The 22,102-nt window shown below is 38.8% G+C and overlaps 1 pseudogene across 1 annotated transcript in view; it reads left to right on the forward strand.

The window, feature by feature from the left end:
- LOC308620788 overlaps positions 1-18,502 on the forward strand; it is a 57,244-nt pseudogene extending 38,742 nt beyond the window's left edge. The window contains exons 3-4 of the transcript in view: positions 14,630-14,685; positions 17,557-18,502. The product of the transcript in view is annotated as an uncharacterized misc_RNA (transcript). The remainder of the gene's footprint in view (positions 1-14,629; positions 14,686-17,556) is intronic.
- Positions 18,503-22,102: the final 3,600 nt, after the last annotated feature.

Here is a 22,102-nt window from a genome sequence, read left to right on the forward strand (position 1 = left end):
GAACTCAGAAGTCTTTTCTTGTAACACTCTGCATTATTTTTCTATTACTGCTATAACAAGTTAGCACAAACTTAGGGAGTGGCTTAAAACAGCACTAATTAATTTTCTTACAGTTCTTCAGTTAGGTTAGAAATCCAACATGAGTTTCACTGAGGTAAAAATCAAGGCATGGGTAGGGTTGCTTTCCTTCTGGAGGCTCTGGTGGAGAATTCATTTCCTTGCTTTTGGCAGTTTCTAGAGACCACCTGCTTTCCTTGGCTTGTAGTCCTCTTCTTCCATGTTCAACTTCAGCAATGTCTCATTTCTCTGACTCAACCAGGAAAGGTTCTCTGCTTTTCAGGATTTAGATTGGCCCACCAGGATAATCTAGGATACTCTCTCAAATTCTGTGCTCTACTACAAGCAACTATATGCCAATAAAATGGACAACCTGGAAGAAATGGACACATTCTTAGAAAGGTACAATCTTCCAAGACTGAACCAGGAAACAATAAAAAATATGAACAGACCAATCACAAGTAATGAAATTGAAACTTTGATTAAAAAACTTCCAAACAAAAGTCCAGAACCAGATGGCTTCACAGGAGAATTCTATCACACATTTAGAGAAGAGCTAACACCAATCCTTGTCAAACTCTTCCAAAAAATTGCAAAGGGAGGAGCACACCCAAGCTCATTCTATGAGGCCACCATCACCCTGATACCAAAACCAAAGATATCACAAAAAAAAGAAAATTACAGACCAATATCACTAATGAACATAGAGGCAATAATCCTCAACAAAATACTAGCAAACAGAATCCAAAAATAGATTAAAAAGATCACACTCTGTGATCAAGTGGGATTTATTCAAGGGATGCAAGGATTCTTCAATATACACAAATCAATCAATGTGATACACCATATTAACAAACTGAATAAAACCCATATGATAATCTCAATAGACACAGAAAAACTTTTAACAAAATTAAACACCCATATATGATAAAAACTCTCCAGAAAGTGGGAATAGAAGGAAACTACCTCAACATAATAAAGGCCATATACAACAAACCCACAGCAAACTTCATTCGCAATGGTGAGAAAATGAAAGACCAGGAACAAGACAAGGGTGTCCACTCTCGCCACTATTATTCAACATAGTTTTGGAAGTCTTAGTCATGGCAATCAGAGAAGAAAAATACATAAAAGGAATCCAAATTGGAAAAGAAGGAAAACTGTCACTGTTTGCAGATGGCATGATACTATACATAGAAAATCCTAAAGATGCCACCAGAAAGCTACTAGAGCTAATCAATGAATTTGGTAAAGTTGCAGGATACAAAATTAATTCACAGAAATCTCTTACATTCCTATAAACTAACAACACAAAATCAGAAAGAGAAATTAAGGAAATAATCACATTTACCCTTGCAACAAAAAGAATAAAATACCTAGGAATAAACTTAACTAAGGAGGCAAAAGAAAACTATAAGATACTGATGAAAGAAATCAAAAATGACACAAACATATGGAGAAGGATACCATGTTCTTGGATTGGAAGGATCAATATTATGAAAATGACTATACTACTCAAAGCAATCTACAGATTCAATGCAATCCCTATCAAATTACCAATGACATTTTTCACAGAATTAGAACAAAAAATTTTACAATTTGTATGGAAACACAAAAGACCCCAAATAGCCAAAGCAACCTTGAGAATGAAAAACAGAGCTGGAGGAATCAGGCTCCCTGACTTCAGACTATACTACAAAGCTACAGTAATCAAGACAGTATGGTACTGGCACAAAAACAGAAATATAGGTCAATGGAACAGGATAGAAAGCCCAGACATAAACCCATGCACTTGTGGTCAATTAATCTATGATAAAGGAGGCAAGACTATACACTGGAGAAAAGACAGTCTCTTCAATAAGTGTTGCTGGGAAAACTGGACAACTACATGTAAAGGAATGAAATTAGAACATTCTCTAATACCATACACAAAAATAAACTCAAAATGGATTAAAGATCTAAATGTAAGACCAGATACTGTAAAACTCTTAGACAAAAACATAAGCAGAACATTGTTTGACATAAATTTCAGCAATATCTTTTTTGATCCACCTCCCAGAGTAATGAAAATAAAACCAAACAGAAACAAATAGACCTAACTAAACTTAAAAGCTTTTGCACAGTAAAGGAAACCATAAACAAAGCAAAAAGACAACACATAGAATGGGAGAAAATATGATGAAGCGACTGACAAGGGATTAATCTCCAAAATATATAAACAGCTCATGCAGCTCAATATCAAAAAAACAAACAGCCCAATCAAAAATTGAGCAGAAGACCTAAACAGACATTTCACTAAAGAAGACATACAGATGGCCAAGAGGCACATTAAAAAAGCTCAACATCACTAATTATTAGAGAAATGCAAATCAAAGCTACAATGAGGTATCACCTCACACTGGTCAGAATGGCCATCACCAAAAACTCTACAAACAATAAATTCTGGAGAGGGTGTTGAGAAAATGGAGCCCTCCTACACTGTTGGTGGGAATGTAAATTGATACAGCCACTATGGAGAACAGTATGGAGGTTCCTTACAAAACTAAAAATAGAACTACCATATGACCTAGCAATCCCACTCCTGGGCGTATACCCAGAGAAAACCATAATTCTAAAAGATGCGTGCACCTCAATATTCATTGCAGCACTATTTACAATAGCCAGAACATGGAAGCAACCTAAATGTCCCTTAACAGGAAAGGAAAAAGATGATGTGGTACATATATACAATGGGAGTTTTTTTATTATCCTTGCTAAGGTCTCTAGTTATAACCTTGTTAGGTCTATAGTCTTTTCTTTTTTAATTTTTATTGGCGTATAATTGCTTTACAATGTTGTGTTAGTTTCTGCTGTACAATGAAATGAATCAGCTACATGTATACCTATATCCCCTCCCTCTTGGGCCTCCCTCCCACCTCCCACATCTCACCCATCTAGGTCATCACAGAGCACCAAGCTGAGCTTCCTGTGCTTTATAACACGTTCCTGCCAGCTATCTATTTAATGCATGGAGGGTGGGATGAATTGGGAGATTAAGATTGACATATAGTCCCTTTTAAAAATTTATCTTCTGCAATTTGTGTGTTATTGTTATAACAACTTGAAAATAAATCATGACACTTAAAACAAATAAAGGCAATTCTAGTTAGGGCTCAGAAAAAGAACTGTAGAGAAAATTTCTATCTTCTTAGAAGATAGAACAGATATCGTACATCATCATGAACAGAACTTTGGTAGAATATGAACAATAAAGGTGATTCTGGTACTGTCTCAGACAGAAAGGTGGGATGTGTTATTGGAAACTGGAGGAAAGGTGATTCTAATTACAGTATGGCCATGTTTTTTGCCCTTTATGTTTTTAAATTTTGTGCAATACAGAACTTGTAAGTGATGAACTTGGATATTTAGTTGATATTTCTAAACAAAGTCTTGAAGATATGTCCTGGTTTTACCTTGCTTCTTACAGTAAAATGAGAGAGGAAAGAGATAAATTGAAGAAGGATTTGTTAAGCAAAAAGGAGCCAGAACTTGAATATCTGGAAAACTCTCAGCCTATTTATATGCAAAAAATTAAAATATATTGAGGAGAAAACATGTAGGGCATGCTTGGGAAACCATTTTCTAAAAAGGATTAGGTTTGTGACTTGTTGACCCAAATAGCCATTTCAGCAGAAACCAGGGATAGAAGTAGATTTATGTGCAAAGACTTGTGGAGCCTAATAACATGCTACTAAAAAACCAATACCTCAATGAAGAAATCAAGGAGGAAATCAGTAAATACCTTGAGACCAATGAAAATAAAAACACCCTTTTATTACTCAGCCATAAAAAGAAACGAAACTGAGCTATTTGTAATGAGGTGGATAGACCTAGAGTCTGTCATACAGAGTGAAGTTAGTCAGAAAGAGAAAGACAAATACCGTATGCTAACACATATATACGGAATTTAAAAAAAAAATGTCATGAAGAACCTAGGGGCAAAACGGGAATGAAGACGCAGACCTACTTGAGAATGGACTTGAGGATATGGGGAGGGGGAAGGGTGGGCTGTGACAAGGCGAAAGAGAGGCATGGACGTGTATACACTACCAAACGTAAGGTAGATAGATAGTGGGAAGCAGCCGCAGAGCACAGGGAGATCAGCTCGGTGCTTTGTGACCGCCTGGAGGGGTGGGATGGGGAGGGTGGGAGGGAGGGAGATGCATGAGGGAAGGGATGTGGGAACAGATGTATATGTATGACTGATTCACTTTGTTATAAAGCAGAAACTAATTAAAAAATAAATAAATAAACTTTAAAAAAAAAAAACACCCTTTTCCCATGGGATGCAGCAAAAGCAGTTCTAAGATGGAATTTTCTAATAATACAGGACTACCAAAGAAACATCTTAAACAACCTAACAAACTATCTAAAAGATTTATAGGAAGAAGAACAAAGATGAGTGCCAGAAGGAAGGAAATAAGATCAGAGAAGAAATAAGTGAAATAGAAACCAAAAATCAATAGAAAATATCAATGAAACCAAGAGCTGTTTTTTTGAAAAGATGAAATTGATAAGCCTTTAGCCTGCCTCATTAAGAAAAAAGATAGAGTACCCAAATAAACAAAATAAGAAATGAAAGAGGAGAAATTACAATCAATATCACAGAAATACAATCATAAGAATACTATGAACAGTTATATTCCCCCCAAATGGACAACTTAGAAGAAATGGATGCATTGCTACAAACATACAATCTTTTAAGACTGAATTAGGAAATAAATATATAATGTGAACAGACCAATTACTGGTATTGAAATTGGATCAGTAGTCAAAAACCTCCCAAAAAAACAAAAGACCAGGACCAGACATCTTTACAGGGGAATTCTGCCAAACATATAAAAAAGAGTTTTTAATACCTATCCTTCTCAAACTATTCAAAAAAATTGAAGAGGAGGGATCACTTCCAAATCCATTATATCAGGCCACCATTACCCTGATACCAAACCACACAAAGACACTACCAAAATAGAAGAAGGAGGAGGAGGAGAAAGGGGAGGGGGGGAGGAGGGAGAGGAGAAGGAGGGGGAGGGGGAGGAGAAGGAGGGGGAGGAGGGAGAGGAGGGGAGAAAGAAAATTACAGGGCACTACCTCTGATGACTACAGATGCAAATATGCTTAAGAAAATATTAGCAAGCCAAATTCAACAATATACAAAAAGGATCATACACCATGATCAAGTGGAATTTATTCCAGGGATGCGAGGATGGTTCAATATCCACAAAAAATCAATGTAATACACATTAACAAAACACATATAAATCACATGATCATCTCAATAGATGCAGGAAAAACATTTGACAAAATTCAACACTGATTCATGATAAAAACTCTCAATAAAGTGGGTATAGAGAGACCATATTTCAACATAATAAAGACCATTTATGCAAACGCACAGCTAAAATCATACTCAGTGGTGAAAAACTGATAAGTTTTCATCTAAAATCAGGAAGACAAGGATGGCCACTCTCACCATTTCTATTTAACATAGTATTGGAAGTCCTAGCTTCAGACAAGAAGTAAAAGGCATCCAAATTGGAAGGAAGTAAAACTGTCACTATTTGCAGATAACATGATAGTATATATAAAAAACACTGGGGCTTCCCTGGTGGCGCAGTGGTTGAGAGTCCGCCTGCCAATGCAGGGGATATGGGTTCATGCCCCGGTCCGGGAAGATCCCATGTGCCGTGGAGTGGCTAGGCCCATGAGCCATGGCTGCTGAGCCTGTGCATCCTGAGCCTGTGCATCCAGAGCCTGTGCTCCGCAATGGGAGAGGCCACAACAGTGAGAGGCCCACGTACCACAAAAAACGAAACAAAACAAAACAAAACAAAACAAAAAAACCCTGAAGTCTCTACCAAAAAATAATTAGAATAAATGAATTCAGTAAAGTTGCAGGATACGAGATAATATACAGAAATCTGTTGCTTTTCTATACACTAGTAATAAACTATCAGAAATAGAAATCAAGAAAACAATCTCATTTACAATTGCATCAAGAAATACAAAATATCTAGGAATAAACTTAACCAAGGAGGTGAAAGACCTATACTCTAAAAATTATAAGACATTGATGAAGAAAAGTGAAGATGATACATGTAAAGGGAAAGATATCTTATTTTCATGGATTGGAAGAATTAATATTGTTAAAATGTCCATACAACTCAAAGCAATCTACAGATTTAGTAATCCCTCTCAAAATACCCATATTTTTCATAGAACTTGAATAATCCTAAAATTTTTATGAAACAAGACCCCAAATTGCCAAAGCAAACTTGAGAAAAATGAACAAAGTGCAAGTATTACCCTCCCTGTCTTCAGACTATACTACAAAGCTACAATAATCAGAACACTATGGTACTGGTACAAAAACAGACACATAGATCAATGCAACAGAATAGAGAGCAACAAAGAAACCCACGCACATATGGTCAATTAATTTATGACAAGGGTGGCAAAAATATACAATAGGGAAGATACAGTCTTTTTAATAAACAATGCTGAGAAAACTAGAGAGCTACATGTAGATGAATGAAATTAGAACATTCTTCACACCATATACAAAAATAAACTCAAAAGGGATTAAGGACTTAAATGTAAGACTGTAAATCCCAAAACTCCTAGAAGAAAACATAGGCAGTACACTTTTTGACATAAGCCTTAGCAATATATTCTTTTCAATCTGTATCCTTAGGTAAGTAAAACCAAAGTAAAAATAAACAAATAGGATCTAATTAAATGTAAAGGCTTTTGCACAGTGAGGGAAACCATCAACAAAACAAAAAGACAACCTACTGAATGGGAGAAGATATTTGCAAGTGATATGACAAATAAGGGGTTAATGTCCAATATATATAAAGAGCTCATACAACTCAGTATCAAAAAAAGCAACAATCCAATTTAAAAATGGGCAGAAGACCTGAATAGACTTTTTTTTTCAAAGAAGACATACAGATGGCCAAGAAGCACATGAAAATATGATCAACATCACTAATTATCAGGGAAATGCAAATCAAAACCACAATGAGATATCACCTCACAACTGTTAGAATGACTGTCATCAAAAAGACAACAAATAAGTGTTGGTGAGGATGTGGAGAAAAGGGAACCCTTGTCACTATTGGTGGGAATGTAAATTGGGAAAGCCATTATGGAAAACAGTATGGAGATTACTCAAAAAATTAAAAGTAGAACTACAATATGATCCAGCAATTCCAATTCTGGGTATATATCTGAAGAAAATGTAAACACTAATTCAAAAAAACATGTATTCTAATGTTCATAGCAGCATTATTTACAACAGCCAAGATATGGAAACAAGCTAAGTATCCAACTACAGGTTAATGGATAAAGAAGATGTGATGGTATTTAATAGTATACATATTATATATATAATATACATATTATATATATATAAATCAGCCCTAATAAGAATAAGAATGCCATAAATAAGAATGAAATTTTGCCATTTGCAACAACACAGATGGACCTGGAGGATATTATACTTAGTGAAGGAAATCAGTAGATATAAATACTATATGTTTTCATTCATATTTGGGATGTAAAAAAATCTATAAAAATATTCATTCACTACATTGTACACCTGAAACTAATATAATGTTGTAAATCAACTATACTTCAAAAAAACCCAGAAAATTGCTGATGAGGATGTGGGGAAATTGGAACCCCTTATACACTGTTGATGGGAATATAAAATGGTATAACAGTATGGCAGTTTCTCAAAAAATTAAAAATAGAATCACCATATGATCCAGCAATTCAAAATCTGTATATATACCCAAAAGAACTGAAAGCGGGATTTCAAAGGGATGTTTGTACACCCATTCCTTTAGTAATGTTATTCATAATATGTATAAGGTGGAAGCAACCCAAGCGTCTAAGTATGGATAAAAGGATAAATAAAATGTGATGTATACAAATAATAGAATATTATTTAACCTTAAAAGGAATGGATATTCTGACACATGCTGCCACATGGATGGACCTCGAGGACAGTATGCTAAAAGAAATAAGCTGGTCACAAAAGACATATACTATGTGACTCCACTTATATGAGGTACCTAAATCGTCAAATTCATAGAGATAGAAAATAGAATGGTGGTATCCCAAGACAGAGGGGAAGGAGGAATAAGCTTTTACTGTTTAGTGTGTACAGAGTTTCAATTTTTCAAGATGAAAAGAGTTCTGGAGATGGATGGTGATGATTGTACAACAGTATGAATGTATGTAATACTACTTAACTATACACTTCAAAATGGTTAAGATGCTAAATTTTTGGTGATGTGTGTTTTGCCACAATTAAAAAAAAACCATAAAGGAGTTCTAATATATGTCCTTATAAGAAGAGGAAATTTGGACATGGACACAGGCAGAGAGAAGACCCTGTGAAGGTACAGGGAGAAAAATGCCAGGTACAAGCTAAGGAGAAAAGCCTCAGAAGAAACCAACCCTGCCAGCACCTTAACTTGGACTTCTGGCCTCCAAGATTGTGAAAAAATAAATTTCTCTTATTTAAGCCACCCAGTATATTGTGCTTTATAACGAGAGCTCAGCAAACTAGTACACCATCATACAACATCTTTCACAGATGTATTTTTGCACTTTTATCCAATGATCACTTTGTTTCTTCAGAGACTACTGTTTATGAATTATGTACATCTATCTCTACATATTTCTATCTTTATTTTTTATCTTTGACAGAGAATCTCCAAGCCTGTGTCAAATGGGATATGAAAGGTTGGAAGTTGTCAAAGAGGGAAGGGTATAGAAAGAACCCAGAGACCTATTTATGCTGATTCTATCTTTACTCTCATAATTCCCTCTGACACACACACACACGTAAATCCCCAAGAAAATAAGATTCTACCTTTAGTTCCTATGTGGTCAAAACTTCTTTCTTGTTTTTTGTTTGATTGTTTTTTAGCATAGTGGAGACAGTTGGAAAGCTTAAAAATGACAGTAAATACTAACAACACATAGAGAGTAACATGCCTAAAAGAAACAATTTTCAGAACAGAGGTCTGCTTATCCCCTCAAGGACTTATGCAAGGAATGTCACCAGCCTGTAGGTCATATCCATTCCCAATGAAGAAGGAATGGTTTTGTTTCCAGTACAAGTTCAATATCACAAGGCTCCCATAGTCAGGTGATACCTCTAACACCAGAGCAACCGTGATTAGTCACAAACAGTAAAAGGAAATTACCTTCTGTATTTGCTCATCTGAGTTTGGCATACAAACAAAGCATGAACAAGAAATATGAGCAGCCTATAGGTACATAAAATTTTACTGTCACGCAGGAATATGAGATTATGAAAAAGAAGCCTGATGCATTATTTTGGGCCTAGTGACAATATTTCTAATCACCTAATAACTAGACTTCCCAACATCCCAAATGAGGGTGCAGAGCTGCATATCACCTATGAAGTAGCAGGAACAGTGCTTGAGGGTAGGACTTAGTTCTGCTCAGCGATCACACAACTCCTTCCTTCCTGTTACTTGAGTTAAAATTCTTGATGTTATCTTTAAATCTCTTTTCTCTTAAATCCTACATCTAATCTTTGAAGAAATCCCATTGGCACATTTAGAAATAATACAAAATCTGATGACTTCTCACCTCATGCATTGTTACCACTTTGGTTATGAAACATCATCTTCTCTGGATTACTGTAGGACCTCTCCCTGCTTCTACCCTCACCCCCTTCCTCTGTTCTTATCATAGAAATCAGAAGTAAGCTTTTAAAAACATATGTCAATTCATGCCAATTCTCTGCTCAAAACTCTGGCTTTTACCCTGAGAAAAATTAAGAACTTTGCTAATACTTTACCTGGTCTAAGTTTCTGTGTGATCACAAAACTCGGCTAGCTAAAGACAAACAAACAAACAAACAAAAGGAACAAACAAGCTAAAAAAAAAGTGCCAGAGTGGGTGTGAAAGACACATTAAAATTAATTAAATTCATGGGACCAAAAATAAAAAAGAGAAAGAATAAAATTGAATAATAGCTTTAAATGGGTAAAAGAAGAGAATGGCTTATCTAGAATTCCATTCCCAGTGAAAATATATTTTGAGATTGAAGATGATTGAAAGAGTTTTATAAACAATTATTGATGGAGAGCATCACTACTAGGTCTGCACTAAAAGCAAAACTAAAAGTTCTTCAGGCAGAAGAAAAGTGAACCAGATAGAAACATAGAATTGCAGAGAGAAGGAAGAATACCAGAAAAGTTAAATAAGTGGAAAAATGTAAATTAATATTGATGCACAAAAGTCAGGAAAACACACCCGGAATTGAGCAGAAATGTTCCAATATTCTATCTGTTATCTCCAACACAGTTATCTAGCCTATGGTCACTCCCCACTCCATGTCTTTTTCATCCTTTCCCCATGACATCAGGCTTTAGCCCCCCAGAATGGAGTCAGGGAGCAAAATAAGGTATTTTGTCCCCTCAAGCCCTGCCTGCTTTATCTGGCTCTTGTCTGGACATTCTGAGTGTAAGCTATAGTCACTCAATTAAGTCTGTATCACCTCAGCCTCCCTGGCCATGGTCTAGATCCCCATTTCCTATGAGCGTGCTATTTCTAACTTAACAGTGTGTCCTCTGTTCCATGATTAGCTTCCTCTCAACGCAAGGCTGTTTTTTCTCCATCTTGCTTGCTTTGGTCCCGATGCCAACTTTTGGACTATTTATGCTTGGTTAATTTAGTCTCCAACTTTAAAGGTATTATGCAGGAATTCCACTTTATCTTAACATCTCAGGGTATCGGGCCTATCTTTGGAGCTGGAGGTTGTGGGCTATGGGGGATTGGGGTCACTGAATCAACTACCCATGGAGGCTAACAATAAGGGAAGATAAATTTAGGTCCAGGTATCTCTGTAGGAAGGGAGTGGGTGTGATTGAGGTACATAGCTCTGAAATTACTTTTTTTCAAGTATCATGGGGAATTAGGGCAGGTAAATTTCATGGGGGACCCTGATAAAAACTGGCTTCTGACTCTGGACTTTGCAAAATAGCAGATATTAAAGTCAGTTGTAGGTAGAAAGATCAACCTTTATTATTTATAGATGGTTGGTAATTATTTATTGATAATCATAATAATAGTAGCTTCTCAAATATATACTTATATCCTCCCTTCATCCTGTAAATTAGGAAAAATTGAAAATATTATCTCCATTTTAGATATAAGAGACAGAGTAAAACCAGAGAAAGTGCCATTCCAAAGTTATAAGCTGGAAATCAGTGCCAATATGTATCATGTATGCAAAACAAATACCTAAGAGATGATCTTGGCCTTGGCCTGGTTCAGCTAGAACTCCTGCCCTTACAGGTCCTATCAGATAGGACTTGGTTGCAGTTTACATGTTCTAATGGGGCTCTCTTTCTTAGAAGACACTGTATGTGTAGGGTAGGAATAAGGAGAGGCACATGAAAGACCAAGGTACAAGCGGGCTGTATCTGAAGTGCTCACAGCCTCTGGAGAGCAAGAAATGACCTTTGGGAGGCATGAATTGGCACCACTAAATATGGACAGGACATGGGCTGCAGAAAACCCTAGGGGTGGAGCCCTGGGATAGGGAAGCCCTAGTGTCAACCCTCAGAGGAGAGATTAGAAAAACGTATCTGAGCAATCCAATTTCTTTACCAGGATTCCATTTTTCTTTGTGTGAGAAAGGGTGGACAAGTCACAGAGTAGTCAGTTATGTTCTGAAAATGTACAGAGTAAGCCAGGGAAATGTAGAGACTCAGAGGTAAAGTTAAATATGTTTGGTTTTGTAGAAAATGCATATTTACTGAAGGTAAAGTTGCAACAGGTATATGGGATCATTAACAGTCATTTATAGAGTGCTTGATATGTACCTGGCACTGTTTGGGGCACTGAAGATAAACCAGTGAAAAACAAAAGAAGTTCCTGCTGTCATAATTTTGTCTCCTACAAAGCTAAGTCCTTGTTCCAGAGAATATTAGTAAGACATGCAAAAATATTTTCCAATGAGAAGAGGATGTTATGCTGATACATGCAACCAAGGCTAGTGGGGTGTTCCTTAGAACTTCTATCATGGATGAGTGTTAAATTAGATGAGCAGCAACTATTCTAGGATTGGATCAGATAGGGAGGTCTTCTAACAAAGTGAGGAGACATTTTCCATTAGTCTGGTTGTTCATGCTTCATTTGGTGAAATATTCAACACAGTGTGTATGCCAGAGGTTTGGGGTCATAGAAGTGAATTAAGGTACAGTCCCTTTGTTCCATCCTTCACTTCAGAATATGGCAGGTAACTGTGGAAGGATAGAAATTGGAGAACAAAAGCAGAAATGTTTTAAAATTTTTAGGAGTCTTTTTTTTTCTCTATTTTATTTTAACATCTTTATTGGAGTATAATTGCTTTACAATGGTGTGTTAGTTTCTGCTGTATAACGGTGAATCAGCTATACATATACATATATCCCCTCCCTCTTGCGTCTCCCTCCCACCCTCCCTACCCCACCCCTCTAGGTGGTCACAAAGCACCCAGCTGATCTCCTTGTGCTATGCGGCTGCTTCCCACTAGCTATCTACTTTAAGTAATTGACAGATGATGGTGGTTTGAATGGAGTAGAGGTAATTAAATCAGAGTAGGCAATTTTGTGACTTACTGTGGAGGTGGACCCAATTGGACCTGCTGATGTGGTGCAGAAAGTAAAGGGTGGAACAAAGGTTGACTTGATTTTAGGTGGAGCAGCTGATTGAAGAGGATATTATATGTTGATGTATGAAATTCACATAGAGGGAAGAAATCAGTATTTCTGCCTTAAGCATTATAGGTTGAGATATCTGCAAGACTGCTACATGAGGATATTAAATAGACAGTTGGATATACTAGTCTGTGGCTTAGAGGGAAGGTAAGACATGGAAATTTATTTGTGAAGTTTTAGCATCTGAGAACAAAATCCATGATAAACAAGTACAACACCTAGAAAGAGAGCAATGTACAAAGACTTTTCAAAAGCAATATTCTCCTTCTTCTCCTACGTTTTAAGTTTTCCTTTGCTACTGGATAATTCTCCTCAGCTTAAAAACATGCCATTTTCTCTTCCTTCTTAAAAACAAATGAACACCCCCACACTTCCACACACACACACACATCCATGCACGCACACACACACCCCCACAACCTTGCCTTTACTCCACTTTCCTTTGCAGCCAGTGCCCCTTTCACTGATGGTCTTTGCAACAAACATCCTCAAAAGAGCGAGCCATGTGAACCAAATTCAACTCCTCCTATTTTTCTTATCTAACTCAGTCAAACCAGGCTTTTCCTCCCTCTATTCAAAATTTTTCTTACCAAGGTATCCAGTTTACCTCAATTCTAAACACAAGGCCAATTCTCTGTACTGGAATTATTTGACTCATCAGTAGCATTTAGTATGGTAATAGTTCCCTCTTCCTTAATTCACTACATTCAACAGCCTATCAAGACAGCACATCATCTTTGAAAGTCTCTGATAGGTTGCCCATTCTCAGTCTCTTTTGCTGACTCTTCCTCCATTCGCCTCAATTTCTACTTTACTCCAGTTCTTAATATTGGGATTCAGTTCTTGGTTCACTGCTATTTATGAACACTAAGTGCCTTGGTGATCTCAGCTTCATAGCTATTAATATTATCTATTTCCAGTGATCATAAGTTTATATCAGCAGCCAAGATCTGTCTTGAACTCCAGACTTGTATATCTAAATATATCAACAGGTTCACTTGGATTTCTGATTGACTTCCTAAATAAAACATATCCAAAATTAAAATGTTGATCTTCCCCTTCATAGCCTCCCCCATCTCAATTGAGAGCAACTTCTTTTTTCAGTTGCTCAAGCCAAATATCTTGGTGTCATCTTTGACTCCCTTTTCTCTCATGACCTGTATTTAATCTGTCAAAAAATCCCATGGCTCTTTTCTCAAATATATCCCAAATCTGAATCGCTTCTTACCACATATGCTGCCACCTTGTTCTTAGCCAGCATTCTCCTTCCCTGATTAAAGCCAGCCTCTAGAGTCTTTTTTTCTTCTGTTTTTGCCCTTACCCTTTCATGCTATTCTCATTACAGAAGCTGCAAAAAACTTTAAAAATATATTTTTCAAGTCTATCACTTTTCTTCTCAAAAACAAAAGTGTCAGTGAGAGAAATAAGCAGCATTTGCAAAGTTCTATGAAGACCTATAGGGCCCTGTGTGATCTGGATCTACATATATGACCTCTAGAAATCTCCCACTCATTCACATCATCTAACTACATGGACCTCTACCTGATCTTTGAGCCCTCAGTGTATTCTGTCTTAGGGCATTTGTTCTGTCTGTTCCCTTTGCTTAGAGTTCTTCACACAAGGGTAATTCCCTATGTTCTCCATTTTTTATGCCTGTCTCACGTCCTCTCATCCACCTTTTTGCTCTAGCCATTGCTGTGGCAACTACTTGAGTGCAGTTATAACCTGACTGCACCTTACTCAGCTGCTTCCTGCCCCTGTGTTTCTCTGCTCCATAGCATGGTGTACCTGAAGGAGACTGCTCAGCTGTTCTGGAGCCTATGTGAACCTGGAAGTGTGAAGAAATTAACCCTTGACCTGGTGGGGGGGGGCGGAAACCAGTGGATAAATATACCCCTCTTTTGTGTCTTGAGTAGATAATTCTGAGGTGCCTTCTACATGGTTCTTCATGGAGGATTGGACACAGTTGATAGCATTATCCAGCTCAGTACTGCATTTTTGGATATGCTTCTCTGCTTTCCCTTTTTACCATTTCATCCCACTCTTGCTTCCTATTATTTTCTCCACATAAACCACCTGCATGGAACCCCAAGTTCTTTTAAAGAAGCCAGAAACCAAGCTAAATTTTTTTCTCACCTCAATCTTTGCGTAAGTTCCCTTCCTAATCTCTTTATTTAAAATTGCTACCTTACCACTCCTCCAAATTCAGGATTTACTATCCTCATCACCCTGTTTTTTTTCACTATAATAATACCTTCAATCATACTATGCAATTCAATTATTATGTTCTTTTATTAGAACAAACATTTTACTAAAGGTATTAGTCTGCTTTGTTCTTGGATTTATCCCTAAACTATTCAGTAAAAATATTTTTCCAGAAATTTACTGAATATATTTACTGAATGTTCTGTGAATAAAAAATTGACCACAGCTCAATACCGAGCACTTCAGGAATTCAATATTTAGAGGTAAGGCAGAAAAAGGAGGGTGAAATGAGAATCTAAGAAGGTAGGAAATGGTAATATCATCATACCAAAGAGAAAAGAGGGTTTTAAAAAGGAGAGAGTTGGGGCTTCCCTGGTGGCGCAGTGGTTGAGAGTCCGCCTGCCGATACAGGGGACGTGGGTTCGTGCCCCAGTCTGGGAGGATCCCGCATGCCGCGGAGCGGCTGGGCCCGTGAGCCATGGCCACTGGGCCTGCGCATCCAGAGCCTGTGCTCCGCAAGGGAGAGGCCACAGCAGTGAGAGGCCCGCGTATCACAAAAAAATAAAAAAAGAAAAAGAAAAAAATTAAAAAAATTAAAAGGAGAGAGTTGTAATTCAGATAAAAGTTGCTGAGAGGCTGAGTTGCATGAAAGAAGGTAAGTTACAATGGCACCATCATCATGGAGGTCATTGGTGGTGAATGAGAGCAGTTTCAGGGAAGTAATGGGAATGAAATGTTTTATTACCAAATGCTATTTGAATCAGTTGAGACTGAATATAAGAATTTCTAGATGTTTTCTGTGAAAAGCAGCAGAGATTTGAGGTAATAGAAGGAGGAGAACAAAAACAAGGGAGGGAGAATATTAATCAATGTAATTTTTTTAAAGAAAAGTGTAGTTCTATGGAGGAGGAGAGATGTAAATGGCAAATAAGGCTCTGCAAACACTAAAGAATTATACAAAAAGATCTTATACATAATCCCACTTACACTCCCTACAGCCTTCACTAAGTGAGATAGAGCATTGCAATTCCCCATTTACAGAGAAAGAAACAGGCTCGGAGATAAGTGATATGTGCAAGGTCATGCAGCTTGTATAAGTGGCAGTCATGATTTGATACAAGACCTTCAGATTCTAAATTTTTTCTCTACCGCATGGAAAGAAATTAGGTTGTTTTCAATTTGGATATGCTGAACTTGTATTGCATATAAAGCATTTTAATGGAAGCAATAAAGCCTTGTTATTTAGGACACAAACTGGAGAAAGCTAGAACTCAGCTGCCTAACACTACTATGATATTTTAGAGATTTTAAGTTTCCAAAAATTTTCTAACATTGACAAGAGAGCAAGTTCTTTCAGTACTTACTTTGTTCAGTGTTATGGTAAATGTTTTAAATTCATTATCTTGTTAATGCTCATAAAAAAACACATTACCTGGACCTAGAAGAGAGAAGAGTAGCTGTATAAAAACTGGGCCACTCCAATGTTTAAGGATTCAAAAGAAAAGAGAAAAATAAGAGAAGAGGGAAAGATTAAATAGTGTTAGGAACAAAGGGCTTTTAAAAAAATGGAAGCCAGATATCAGTCTTACTGAAGATGAGAAGTCTCCTGTGATGAAAATGAAGGAGCTGGAAGATGGGTGGAGGGAGAGCCACATGAATATGGAAGTTAATTTTAATTTAGATGACGGAGAACCAAAAGAGGTGGTTCATTTTTCAGCAAGCTGGAGACAGGGTTGTATTTACAGAGATTTATGGTTGTGGAAGGGACCTGGGTGATATATTCTAGGACAGTTCTCTCCAGTAGAACTTTCTGCAGTGATGAAAATATTCTGTATCTGAATGGTCCAATATTGTAGCCACTAGTTACATGTGTTACTGAGCACTTAAAAAGTGTTTTGTGTGACTGAAGTATTGAATTTTAATTTAATTTCAACAAATTTAAATAGCCATGTGTGGCTAGTGGCAACCACATCAGATGTAGTAGTGTTAGAGAAAATATACAGATTGTGTGATTAATAGGGGCATTGGAAATTGCATGCCCCTATTAATTGACTTATCAAGGCACCCAAGCCTGAGATTTCTGAACAGAACATTGGCTTTTGTGTTTGAATTTAGCTTGGTTATCATATAGAAAGGTACCAATGTATATTCTAAGGAAACTGAATTGGTTTAAATGTATTTTTACTTCTTTTTATCAGGGTATTTCTGACATCACCATGAACACAGAAAACACTACCTTTTCTCCATTCCTTTATAAAATTGTGTTGTGATATCCATTTTAATGATGATTAATGTTCTATCTACTAAATGAGACTCAAAGTTCCTTAAGGGTAGAAAATATGGGTTATGCTTCTCCATGTCTATGTCTATGTCTTCTCTAGTCTATCAGGACTACTAACTAATTTTGTTTAAGATCCAGCAATGAGAATAAGGGCTAATCCTCCCAAGAAGTTATACATGGGAGAAGGGACCCTTAAAAACTGACAAGGAGAATTTTCAGGAGCCTTGCTAGCCGGTAATATTACCTCAACCCATCCAGCTGCCTTCCTGTTGGTAGGAATTCCAGGTTTGGAGCAACTGCATGTCTGGATCTCCATTCCCTTCTGCTTCGTCTATACTCTGGCCCTGCCTGGCAACCTGCACCCTCCTCTCCATCATTCGAGCTGATACAGCCCTCCACGAGCCCATGTGCCTCTTTTTGGCCGTGTTGGCAGCCACTGATCTGGTCCTCTCTTCTACAGCACTTCCCAAAATGCTGGCTATTTTTTGGTTCAGAGATCAGGAGATCAACTTCTATGCCAGTCTAGTCCAGATGTTCTTTCTCCACTCTCTCTATCATGGAGTCAGCAGTACTGCTGGCCATGGCCTTTGACCACTATGTGGCCATCTGCAAGCCACTGCACTATATCACCATCCTTACTGGGCCACTTATCACCAAGACTGGCTTGGCTGCTGTGACTCAGGCTGTGACACTAATGACTCCACTCCCCTTTCTGCTTAGATGCTTCCATTACTGCCGAGGTCCAGTGATTGTCCACTGTTACTATGAGTACGTGGGTGTGGTAAGGCTGGCCTGTGGGGACATTCACTTCAACAATATCCATGGCATTGCTGTGGCCATGTTCATAGTGGTGTTGGACCTGCTCTTTTTTGTCCTGTCTTATATCTTCATCCTTTGGGCAGTTCTACAGCTTGCCTCTCAGGAGGCCCACTACAAGGCCTTTGGGACATGTGTGTCCCACATAGGTGCTATCTTGTCCACCTACACACCTGTGGTCATCTGCTCAGTGATACACCGTGTGGCTCACCGGGCTGCCCCTCATGTCCACATATTCCTTGCTATTTTTTATCTTCTTTTCTCACCCATGGTCAATCCCATCTATGGTGTCAAGACCAAGCAGATTCGTGATCATGTGCTCAGTCTATTCCAGAGAAAGAATGTATAGATGCATACTTTTTTCCTTAACCACTAGTCCAGGACCTATCAGTCCAGTGGATACTGAATTGAGATGGAGAGGGAAAATCTCAGTAAGACAATTTCAGAGATTGGCAATTCTCCAGTATGACAAGGTCCCACTCCTCACAGATCTACCAGTCAGATCAAAACGGGTATGTCGCTCTAGTCTGATAGCAGAGGTTTGACCTTCCTATTTTTATAGGTTCATCACATGATAAAGGAAAACATAAAGAATCTCTCAAAGCATTATTGTCATCTAGGTGAAAGACAGTAGAAATACTGCCTGAGACTGGCACAAGAAACTGAGGTCTTGGTGAACTCTTCATCCAGACTGAGGAATTGAACCACAAATTTTATGACCAAAATGCCAACACCACAACTAGTACTGAAATTGCCACAAAATCCTTTCTGATAAGTGGCCTCCAGCCTCTGCCACTCTTTTTTAGCCTACTACCACTCAATGTTATTAGCTCTACAGTTGGACAGCTCCACTTCTAATGAGACTTATTCCTTCCATGAAGTCAGTTCCTTTCTGCCTTCTGACTCATACTAATGACCAATTCTTTTATTGAACACTTAGCAGAAGAGTCTCCTGACATCCATTTATATAAACTTATATCATCATGTAACTAACTTTTCACATGTATATGTCTTCTGTCTCCAAAAAAAACTTAGTAATATTTATTGAATGAATGAATAGAAGAGCTGAACACCATCCTTGAGCTATGGAATGTAGAAACACTAATTAATACCCTTCCAACTTGAAGTTGAGACTGCTGAAGCTAAAGAAGAAAATAGTTACAATACATAATTGTGGTAGGCTGAATTACTGTTAGGATATTAATTCTCTTGTCCCTCTACCATGGGAGGGGGTTTTCCTCACTCGAGGAATGTTAAATATTGACTTTCTTTGACCACTGGAATTTGAGTGGTCTTGAAATGTGCCACAATAATCAGAAATGTTAAAATGTGTTGTGTAGCTTGGCTCAGTAGCGCTCAATTTTCTCCTCTGCTTACGAGAATGATCATGTCCCCAGAGTTCTTCCTTCAACCTAGACCAGTGACAGAAAAGATACATGGAGCAGATGTGAATCTGACTCACAGCCTGGAATATAGCCACAGATGACCCACAGTGTTCATATAACATGAACAAGGATGATTTTGTTGGGTTTTTCTTTTTTTGTAGTAAACCACTGAGATTTGGAATTTGTTTCGTCGAATAAGCCAGGGAAAGCTCATCGTTGGAGTTGTGAGCTCTTTCTTGCACTCCAACTAATGAGAGTTCAAGACCAAGTATTTAAAGAAAAGAAAATGCACTATTTCTTCTTCTAGTATATCTTAAAAATGATACTAGATTTCACTTATCTTTCTGCTTTTGTCATCTTATGCAAACTCTAATAATTGAACACTCCTTTAGTCAGTTCTTTGTAAAAGGATCTCTCATGATAGGAGGGGGAAGATGGTGGAAGAGTAAGACGTGGAGATCACCTTCCTCCCCACCGATACATCAGAAATACATCTACATGTGGAACAACTCCTACAGAACACCTACTGAACGCTGGCAGAAGACCTCAGACCTCCCAGAAGGCAAGAAACTCCCTATGTACCTGGGTAGGGCAAAAGAAAAACGAATAAACAGAGACAAAAGAATAGGGACAGGACCTGCACCAGTGGGAGGGAGCTGTGAAGGAGGAAAGGTTTCAACACACTAGAAAGGCACAGCGGGCGGAGACTGCGGGTGGCGCGGAGACTGCGGGTGGCGGAGCGGGGAAGCTTAAGAGCCACGGAGGAGAGCACAGCCACAGGGGGGCAGAGGGCAAAGCAGAGAGATTCCCGCACAGAGGATCGGTGCAGACCGGCACTCACCAGCCCGAGAGGCTTGTCTGCTCACCCACCGGGGTGGGCGGGGCTGGGAGCTGAGGCTCAGGCTTCAGTCAGAGCGCAGGGAGAGGACTGGGTTGGTGGTGTAAACACAGCCTGCAGGAGGTTAGTGCACCACGACTAGCTGGGAGGGAATCCAGGGAAAAGTCTGGACCTGCCAAAGAGGCAAGAGACTTTTTCTTGCCTCTTTGTTTCCTGGTGCGCAAGGAGAGGGGATTAAGAGCGCTGCTTAAAGGAGCTCCAGACACTGGCGTGAGCCCAGAGACGGGCATGAGACGCTTAGGCCACTGCTGCTGCCACCAAGAAGCCTGTGTGCGAGCACAGGTCACTATCCACACCTCCCTTCCAGGGAGCCTGTGCAGCCCGCCACCGCCAGGGTCCCAGGATTCAGGGACAACTTCCCCGGGAGAACGCACGGCGCACCTCAGGCTGGTGCAACGTCACGCCGGCCTCTGACGCTGCAGGCTAGCCCCGCATCAGTACCCCTCCCTCACCCCAACCTGAGTGAGCCAGAGCCCCCGAATCAGCTGCTACTTTAACCCCGTCCTGTCTGAGCGAAGAACAGACGCACTCAGGCGACCTACACGCAGAGGTGGGGCCAAATCCAAAACTGAGCCCCGGGAGCTCTGCGAACAAAGAAGAGAAAGGGAAACCTCTCCCAGCAGCCTCAGGAGAAGCGGATTAAATCTCCACCATCAACTTGATATACCCTGCATCTGTGGAATACCTGAATAGACAACGAATCATCCCAAATTGAGGAGGTGGACTTTAAGAGAATGATTTATTATTTTTTCCCCTTTTCCTCTTTTTGCGAGTGTGTATGTGTATGCTTCTGTGTGAGATTTTGTCTGTATAGCTTTGCTGTCACCATTTGTCCTAGGGTTCTATCCGTCCATTTTGTTGTTTTGTTTTGTTTTTTTACTTTAAAAATTTTTTTCTTAATAATTAATTTTTATTTTAATAACTTTATTTTATCTTACTTTATTTTCTTTCTTTCTTTCTTTCTTTCTTTCTTTCTTTCTTTCTTTCTTCTTTTTCTCCCTTTTATTCTGAGCCATGTGGATGAAAGGCTCTTGGTGCTGCAGCCAGGAGTCAGTGCTGTGCCTCTGAAGGGGAAGAGCCAACTTCAGGACACTGGTCCACAAGAGACCTCCCAGCTCCACATAATATCAAACGGTATAATCTCCCAGAGATCTCCATCTCAACACCAGCACCCAGCTTCACTCAACGACCAGCAAGCTACAGTGCTGGACAACCAACGCCAAACAATGAGCAAGACAGGAACACAACCCCACCCATTAGCACAGATGCTGCCTAAAATCATAATAAGTCCACAGACAGCCCAAAACACACCAACACACGTGGAACTGCCCACCAGAAAGACAATATCCAGCCTCATCCACCAGAACACAGGCAGCAGTCCCCTCCACCAGGAAGCATACACAACCCACTGAACCAAACTTAGCCACTGGGAACACACACCAAAAAACAAAGGAAACTACGAACGTGCAGCCTGCAAAAAGGAGACCCCAAACACAGTAAGATAAGCAAAATGAGAAGACAGAAAAACACACAGCAGATGAAGGAGCAAGATGAAAACCCACCAGACCTAACAAATGAAGAGGTAATAGGCAGTCTACCTGAAAAAGAATTCAGAATAATGATAGTAAAGATGATCCAAAATCCTGGAAATAGAGAAAATGCAAGA

Source organism: Mesoplodon bidens (genome assembly GCF_964165515.1).
Source record: "Mesoplodon bidens genome assembly, chromosome: 7".
Taxonomy (NCBI): domain Eukaryota; kingdom Metazoa; phylum Chordata; class Mammalia; order Artiodactyla; family Ziphiidae; genus Mesoplodon; species Mesoplodon bidens.